This window comes from Chelonoidis abingdonii, chromosome 8 (assembly GCF_003597395.2).
Source record: "Chelonoidis abingdonii isolate Lonesome George chromosome 8, CheloAbing_2.0, whole genome shotgun sequence".
NCBI classification, from domain to species: domain Eukaryota; kingdom Metazoa; phylum Chordata; order Testudines; family Testudinidae; genus Chelonoidis; species Chelonoidis abingdonii.
Window position 1 is genome coordinate 22,519,647 of NC_133776.1, and position 9,520 is coordinate 22,529,166.

The window sequence follows — 9,520 nt, forward strand, 5'->3', positions numbered from 1 at the left end:
AAACAAAAATGATAGCAATTGAATATTTTTAACAGGAGGACTGAATTTAATTTTCAGTCAGTTCACATTATTATTTTCAGTGCTAAAAACAAACACGCTAAGTCTAAATTAGAGGTCTGCTGACATACCTATACAAGCAAGCCCTCCTCATGTACACATAGGTTATACAGTAAAAAAAGTGCTTTTGCCAGTATGGCTTATACCAGTTCCCTGAACAAAATAATGTACGTAAGCCAAAAACACTTATGCCCCTGTAGAAATGTCACAAAAGCTCACACCTCTAGCAGACATTACTACACTGGCAAAAGTTTCTAATGTAGACCTAACCAGAATCCATTACTGCATCACTGTCCTTGGATGCATTATGTGGCTACAGAAAACCCTTGTCAATAACCTTCCAGACAATACCATAAGTATTATCTTCTCCATTCATTTGACTGTCAAAGTTTGGAAGAGGCTAGCACTGAAAGAACTAATAATTAGCCCTTATTCAGTAGTTTTTAATATATTTAAAAAACTTTTTTTGAACATCGGCAGCCCATATTTAGATACCACAGAATTGTGTGTTGAATATAAAGCCATCTATGTCCAAAAAATACGAAGAGTTTTTACTAAAAATACAACCGCTACCAAAAAAGGAGTTGAATTCAGCTGAAAGAAATGGTACATCTCCTGAGCCTTTCCACTTTTACAATCTGCCCTCCCATGTGGCCAGAGTCCATAGCCAGCTTTAGGGCTCTCATCAGACTACCAGCCTAATTTTCAGGCAAGAAAGCTCACCAGCTCCTTCTGGCATCTATAATTTCTTTTCAGAACTCCACCTTTGACTTCCATACAAACTTACAGCAACTATAGCACTGATCTCCCTTCCCTTAACTCCTCTGGTTATGCATCATATGCACGCCTATTCTAAGCTTCTGTAGCTCTGCTTGCCAGGATAGCTAACCACTGTTTTAAGTCAACTAGCTCTTCTGGCAGGATTAAATACAAAGCCGTAACCAGTTAGATATCCTTTGGTCAAGCTGGCTGCCCCTTAGTTTTCTCCAGAGGTCACAATGATAATCTGTTAAGAGTTTAAGAATTCTAAGCAGTAGCCAAAAGCACTCTTACTATCCAGGTGTGTAACGCCACTTTCTCCAGGATGATTGTGGCTTTGTAAAGATATCAGTGGAGACAGTGATTGAAATAAAAACCAGAAACAATCTTTGTTACAAATGTGGGGCCAGACCCAGGAGCAGCTTTGCTCTCATAAAAAAAACCCTGCCAATAGTGCATCCAACTACAAGACTCCCCTATGCAAAGTAATGGCTAAGAAAGTGACAGTGTAGGAAGTGATAAGAGAGCAAGATCCAACAGACTGAAAGGGCTCTTTTGTAAGCCTATTCAAAAACAAATTCAGATGTTGGAGACCAAACAGTTCATGAGCAGAAGGGTACAGATTTATAAGACCTTTAAAGAACTCTTCACAAAAGGATAAATGGACACAAATCAGATATTACGAATGGCAATATACAAAAACCTGTAGGAGAGCACTTCAACTTCCCTGGCCACACTATAGCAGACCTTAAGGTGGCCATCCTGCAGCAAAAAAACTTCAGGACCAGACTTCAAAGAGAAACTGCTGAGCTTCAGTTCATCTGCAAATTTGACACCATCAGCTCAGGATTGAACAAGACTGTGCATGGCTTGCCAACTACGACAGATATTCTTCCTCTCTTGGTTTTTCACCACCTCAGCTGCTAGAAAAGAGAGTTCTCACCTTCTGTCCCGTTTGTTCTTTCGAGACTTGTGTTGCTCTATCATTCCAAGTAGTCGTGTCGCACGCGCCTGTGCCTTCGTCGAGAATTCCCTCACACCCGTCATAGGTCGGCGGCGCCCCCTTGCGTGGCGCTTTGCGGACCAACATATATACCCCTGCCGACCCGTCCGCTCCTCAGTTCCTTCCTTCGCGGATTCTTAACTCCGACGGTGGGTAAGCGAGTGCGGGTGTGGAATGGTACGAGCAACACATCTCGAGAACAACAGGTTCCAAGTGTGAGTAACCGTTCTTTTATTCTTTCGAGTGCTTGCTCATATCATTTCACGTAGGTGAATCCCAAGCACTAGGGGGGGGGGGTGCGCGGGTGGGGGGCGGTGGCGGTCGAGTTGGGCGACTGTCGAATGCAAAACAGCCAACGAAGAGCTCATCGCTGTCCTGGACTGTTTGCACCAAGGCGTAATGGGCAGAGAAGGTAGATGCACGAGGACCACGTCGCTGCACGGCATATGTCAGTGTACGATGGAACATGGGCCGAGAAGGCAACAAGGAGGCCCTGAGCTTCTCGTGGATGTGCAGTCACCGGCCTGGAGAGGCGTGCGCAACTCGTTAGCACGTCCTAATGCAGGTCGTAACCCAGGACTGACGTTGGTTTGAGACGAGACAGGGCGGACTTTTCATCCTGTCTGCACGCGGCAACAAAAAGATTGGTACGTCTTACAGAAAAAGGTCAGGTTGCTGCGTTGATGTAGACGGCCAGCGCTCTCGACATCGCGAGGGAGTGTCTGGCTCTGCTTCTCTACGGGAATGCGTGAGGTTTAGAGATAAAAGACCGGGGGCATATGTCTTGGTTAAGGTGAAAGGAGGGAGACCCACCTTGGTAAAGGAAGCCGGATGCCGGCGTCAGCTGCACCTTGTCCTTATGGTATATCGTGCTGATAGGTGGGTCGCCACCAAAGAGCGCGGGAGCTCCGAGCACTCTCCAGGCCGATGTAATCAAGGCCACATGGAACGCCACCTTCCACATGATACAGGAGGAGCAGGTTGCAAGGGTTCGATAGAGAGGGGCCATTCAGCCTCGAGGAGAATCAGATTGAGGTCCCGGAAGGGGCGGGGCGGCGGACCTGTGGGAACAGGCGCTCCGCCCTTGAGGACTCGCAGACCATCGGGTGACCGAGACGACGTATGGAAGGGCCTTCTCCTTATTGGAAGTCGATAATGGCAGCTAGTGCCGCGCCTAAGAATGAGGCGCAGAGGCCCCTGTTGTCTTGAAGGCTGCATGGTATTTCCCAAAATCACATGGATGGGAGGCTGTGTAGGTTGTACTTGTTGTTGTCTGACACCAGCAGGAGAACCTCTTCCCATTTCGCGCCGTAGGTAGCTCTGTCGGGGTTTCACGCTCCTGCTTCCCAGGAGCACCTGCTGCACTGGGGATAGAGCAGATGGCAGCTCTGTAGCGCCTCAATCATCGCAGCCAGCGGACAGGGTGGGGTGTCAGTACGTGTAAGACTTCGCACGTCTGGTCCGGATTGGAGAAGCTGCTCCGCATGGTCCTCAGCGCGCGAGATCTCCTCACAGCTGTGGCGTAGTGATCAATTGAGTTCCGTTCTTGGTCTGAGACTGACCCGAGAATAGGTCCTTGTAGGTTGCCTAATTGCAACTCAGGGTTGTCGCTGCTCTCGACCAGGTGAACAGCTCCTCGAGTTTATTCCCCCTGTCACCCAGTCCAAGTGATAGGACAAAAAGGCGGACCGCACGCTGTTTTGCTGTGCCTTGGCGTATGCCGATTTGTGCACTTCGTCACGCTCCTCTACTCGAGTAACCGGTGGCCGCGACGGTTCGCTCTGGACTTTGGCTCCTGATCTGCGCTTCAGCCAAGAGCGAGGGAGTGTGAGGGGGCAGCTGTACTCTCGCAAGCAGGCACTCTCGCGGGCACTCGCTCGCTCCAGGTTATGATTCGGATGGCCGGCATGCTACAGGCGCTGATTGTGACCTCTCCACACGTGAAGTGCCTGAGACCGCCGGCCAAACATAATGAGAGAGCTGAGAACCTGAAGACGCTACCCACAGCTGCATATCGCCGTCTGCCTGCGTAATCGGAGATAAAGGATAAGGCCTTTGTCCGATGACCCGAGGAGAGGACGCAAAGCCAACACTCGATTGTATGTGAGATTGCAGCTGTGAGTGGGCATTAGTCGATAACCCACGAGTTGATATGGGAACATACTGCTGGTCCTCTAGTGATAAGCGAATCCCGCTGCGATTTCGAAGCTTGTTCTCGCAATAAATCGTTGTCGGTCGCGCCGCTGTGTAGCAACGTAGGAAGCCATGGACAGACGAGGGCCGAACCACAAGGCTCCATTGGGAGTGGCTATACAAATTCCCCACAGCCTGATCGGGCCCTTCCTACACGAGGTAGCTCGAGTGAGGTGTGTTAGTGCGGTCGAATCCCATCTTGCCTTGTGTTGCAATCAATAGTGGTGGTATCTACATCCCGGCCCCACCCTTGTTTAGGAAATAGCAGCAAAGACAGGTCCTTTGGCACTTAATAGATCTGATTGGTACGCTATTGGAGCTCGCGAAGACGCCATCTTTTAATAGCCACCGCAACGAAGCGCGTCCTCGCATTTCACCCATGAAAGCTCACGCTCTAATACGTCTGTGGTTAGTACGAATATATATTGGACGTGGATTACTCGAGCGCACACGCGAAGTCTGCTGCATGCTGCTTTTACACGCTCCGCAGTCCGCACCTCTCACACTGCTCAGCGCATCCCCGTCTGTATACTATGTTGCCGCGCAAGAATGTCGCGCCAATGATATGACTCACTCAAGAGCGAGCTCAAGCAATGGCTCTTTGTATCATTGTCCCGATTAATGGAACCCAATGACTTACTGTGAGTCTTCCAACTCCGTGCTGTGTCTCACATGAACGGAATCTGCCATGCTGTCTTCCTAATTGTCCAATGCTTGATTAGATGTGACAAGCCACAGGCGTTGCATTGCGGCATATAGGCTAGAAATAGAGCACAACGCAGACATACAGACTCCTTCTCATACGATGCAAGAGAAGGGGGTCTTGACACCAGCAGAGGGAGATGAATGGTCAGGATAACGCGAGCCTTCTCTGTAAGTAGATGCCGACACGTGCGCCGGATGCTCTCCCTGCGTGGACCGTACGGAGGCTAACCAGAATGTAATTGCTGCGAGAGAGAGTGTCGTCCGTATCCCATTGTGATTACCTCGGTCCATTTTTTCTTAAGGTATGACCTCAACGCAGATATGGGTCCAAACACCAAGCGTCCTGCAGGACCGAGGCCGCCATGTTAGAACCAGCGACCCGCAGAGCATTGATGTAAGCGCACACCGGGGCCCTTAGCACCAAGACCGCGTCATGAATTGGGGCGCGATGTGACTAGTCACGTGCGCGGACTAGCGTCCGAGTAGAGACATAGCCTCCATTGATACGGCGAGTCAAGTGACAAGTCTATTTCTGGGAGTCCCCCGGAATACCATTGTACGATCTCTTATACAAGGCATGTTTGCCTAGGCTTATTGTGTGATCAGCCGTTTGTAATCCTATGCAATCACGGGAGTTTGTGCTGTCATAGGGAAAAACATTCCACCCGCCCCACGCACTCGCCCGGGTCCAGGAACTAAGCCACACCCTGTTAATTTGCATGCATGTGTCTTTATACTCTGTTTATCCTCTTGTGGCTGTGATGCTTGTAGTCCATATGCAATTGCTCGAGATGGAATTTACTTCAGACTATGGAGAGGTCAAAGCCGACGAAAGCTGGGCCCAATCGTGTGGCTCTGAATCATTCCGATTGATACTATGTCCGTCTATTATCTTGCAGTCTGTGCACCCGATATGGACCTTGGTACTCTCGTGCCCTCTATTTTGAATTCGACATTGCCAGACCCGGCAGGCCTGATCGTGCCCCAACCTCTGCCGAGAGGTAGGAGCGGCAGCTCTGAGGCTCGTGTGGGGGGGCGCGAGCCGACGTAGCACAAACATCATCGATAGATTACAACGGCAACCTTCCAGTCATCTCTCTCCTTCTTTTTTTGTCGGAGGGATGGACGCCGGAGACTGCCAGATAGAGTCCGCCCTTGCCTGAATGGAGCGGATAAAGGGCAGGGCTACCCGCGTCGGGGCATCGGAGGACAGGATGTCCACGACAGGGTCCTCCACTTCGGGAACCTCCTCCGCCTGGAGGTTGATGCTCAACGCGACGCTGCGGAGCAGGTCCTGGTGGGCCCAAAGGTCGATGGGGGGCGGGCCCGAAGTAGAAGTGCCCGCCACCGCCTCATCTGGCGAGGAGGAGGAGGAGAGACCGGGGACCGCAGGCTCCTCGTGAGGTTCTTGTTCCAGAGGGGGGGCCGTTTCTGGGGCGGCCTCTGGGTCCTGGGTCGCGGTGGAAACGTCCTCCTCTGGGGGAGGGCGACTGATGGAGGCCTCCGGTACCCGATGGGCAGAAACTGCAGATCTCGATGCCGTGGTGGGATCGCCTTGGGCTTGGTGGTACGCCCAAGGCGTCCAGAAGGACCACTGCGGCGGTTGGTCCAGTCCCTGGTGTTCCAGGTGGAAACAGCTGTGTGGGTCCACATCGCCGTAGAGAGTGCTGTCTGGGCGGGAAGAACCCGAGGGGTGTCTCGACGGCCAAGGCGGAGCGGCTAGCCCGTGAGACTGGTGCCGGACGTCACTTCGCACAGGAGAATGGTACCGGGAATCGTACCGGTGCCGAGATCGGGAGCGGGACCTACGACCAGCACGGTGCCGGGAGGTTGACCGTGATCGGGTGTAACGACGGTAGGATGGGCTCCGTCGGGAGCGGTGCAGGGAGGTAGACTGTCGTGCCGAATGCTGGTCCAGGGAACGGGACTTGGACCAGTGCCGCGAGTACAACCGGCGCCGGGAGTGGGAACGGTGCCGGGACTGCGAGCGACGTCGTGAAGGCGAACGGCGGTGCGAGCGGGAGTGGTGCCGAGATCTCGACTGCGACCAGTGCCTGTCCGCTGCTCCTAGAGACACTGGTCGGAGCATAGCCTGCTTCCCCATTGACGAAAGGACCCGCACCGGCGGTGCCGGGGGTTGAGGCAGGGAAGGCTCAGTTAGGGCTATCAGTTCCCTCGCCGTTGCAAAGGTCTCCGGCGTAGTGGGAACAGCGAGCTCGACCAGGGCTTGCACCGGGGAGCTGTCTTGCACCGGACTCGACAGCTCTTGCCTGGCCGGAGTCGACGGTGCCGGGATAACCGGTGTCGTGGCAGATGGCGGTGCCGGCCGGCACGGTTTCCCATGCTCAGACTGCGGTGCCAGAACCGCAGCCGCAGGAGCCTTCGCCCTCTTCGCTTTAGGTGAAAGGGAGCGGTGCCGGGCTGACTTCTGCGCTGGAGACTGTTGGTGGCGTGGCGTTCTGGCGGTACCGGCCATCTCCGGTGCTGAGGAAGAACTTCTGCCAATGATGAGTGATTTGAGAGAAAGTAAATAAGAACGTTATTACTGGTCCAGAGGATACAAGAGACTCTGAGGTCCACCAAATGAGGAATGATATTTGCAGCAGTGGAAATACAGAATAAAGAGAGTGTTCTCACCACAGTAACTTTTGGGAACTCTGGCGTACCTTGAGAGGTGAAGGCTAATGCTATGAAACAGGGGTGTTTAAAGAGAAACTGGGGTAAGATTGCGATGGAGGTTAGAGATCATTAAGCTATTAGGCCAGGATGGAGGAAGAATGGTGTCCCTGAGCCTCTGCAGGAGAGTGGAGGGGTGGGAGTGGCGGGGAGAGGGGAGATCATTGATGCAGTTTGCCGTGTTGAGGGACGTCGTCCTCTGGGGGCGTCCTGTCATTGGCCACGTGGTGTTAGACAGGTACTGGGCTAGATGGACCTTGGGTGGTGCGTTGAGGGGCCCGGGTAAGGCCAGGGGTGCTGTAGATGTGTGCTGGTGATGATACCGGTAAGAGTGGGCGTCCTGAAGGGTGCGGCGCTGGTAAATAAGAGGGTGGCTTGATTTTGCAAGAGGGTGTGGTGTAGTGTATTTAGAGTCCATTGAATGATCTAAGTTGAAAACTGTTCTGAAAGTTCTTAGGTCAGAGGCTGGCGGTGAGGACCAGTATTGTCATTAGTATTTGACCGTTTTCTTAAAACTACAAAATTGGTATGGGATTAGGCAACAGTAGTAAGTTTATTGTTATGCGTATCTTCAGCATATCACACGTTGTTTTGAAAGAGGTCTGCTTGAAAATTTATTTGTCCACCCTGTTGTGTGAAGCAGCGGTAGGGGAACCGGGATGGGCATCTTATAACTAAAGCAGACATTTTTTGAGGCATGAGCTTTCATGGGTGTAATACCCACTTCGTCGGTATGCATGAGTGGAAATTCAGGGGCGGGTGTTGTATTGTGTGTGTTATATATGTGTGGGGGTGGGGAGTGTGTAGTCGTAGGAGAGTTGTGGAGGGAGGAGTAAGCGGAGATTAGTCGATCAGGAGGATGGGCCCCGGTGGTTCTTCGAGTGTGCTTGCTCAGTATTCCATTCCGGAGTAGTGTGGTACGCCCTGTGTCGTCGTCGGAAGATATTCCCTGGCAACACGTGCGATTCTGCGTGCTGAATGATGAGTGATTTGAGAGAAAGTAAATAAGAACGTTATTACTGGTCCAGAGGATACAAGAGACTCTGAGGTCCACCAAATGAGGAATGATATTTGCAGCAGTGGAAATACAGAATAAAGAGAGTGTTCTCACCACAGTAACTTTTGGGAACTCTGGCGTACCTTGAGAGGTGAAGGCTAATGCTATGAAACAGGGGTGTTTAAAGAGAAACTGGGGTAAGATTGCGATGGAGGTTAGAGATCATTAAGCTATTAGGCCAGGATGGAGGAAGAATGGTGTCCCTGAGCCTCTGCAGGAGAGTGGAGGGGTGGGAGTGGCGGGGAGAGGGGAGATCATTGATGCAGTTTGCCGTGTTGAGGGACGTCGTCCTCTGGGGGCGTCCTGTCATTGGCCACGTGGTGTTAGACAGGTACTGGGCTAGATGGACCTTGGGTGGTGCGTTGAGGGGCCCGGGTAAGGCCAGGGGTGCTGTAGATGTGTGCTGGTGATGATACCGGTAAGAGTGGGCGTCCTGAAGGGTGCGGCGCTGGTAAATAAGAGGGTGGCTTGATTTTGCAAGAGGGTGTGGTGTAGTGTATTTAGAGTCCATTGAATGATCTAAGTTGAAAACTGTTCTGAAAGTTCTTAGGTCAGAGGCTGGCGGTGAGGACCAGTATTGTCATTAGTATTTGACCGTTTTCTTAAAACTACAAAATTGGTATGGGATTAGGCAACAGTAGTAAGTTTATTGTTATGCGTATCTTCAGCATATCACACGTTGTTTTGAAAGAGGTCTGCTTGAAAATTTATTTGTCCACCCTGTTGTGTGAAGCAGCGGTAGGGGAACCGGGATGGGCATCTTATAACTAAAGCAGACATTTTTTGAGGCATGAGCTTTCATGGGTGTAATACCCACTTCGTCGGTATGCATGAGTGGAAATTCAGGGGCGGGTGTTGTATTGTGTGTGTTATATATGTGTGGGGGTGGGGAGTGTGTAGTCGTAGGAGAGTTGTGGAGGGAGGAGTAAGCGGAGATTAGTCGATCAGGAGGATGGGCCCCGGTGGTTCTTCGAGTGTGCTTGCTCAGTATTCCATTCCGGAGTAGTGTGGTACGCCCTGTGTCGTCGTCGGAAGATATTCCCTGGCAACACGTGCGATTCTGCGTGCTG

At 51.8% G+C, this 9,520-nt stretch overlaps 1 protein-coding gene across 8 annotated transcripts in view; it reads right to left on the minus strand.

The window, feature by feature from the left end:
* The window catches only part of SMC4 (structural maintenance of chromosomes 4), a 127,184-nt gene that overhangs the window by 21,289 nt on the left and 96,375 nt on the right, over positions 1-9,520 (minus strand). The gene's annotated exons all lie outside the window — the stretch shown is intronic.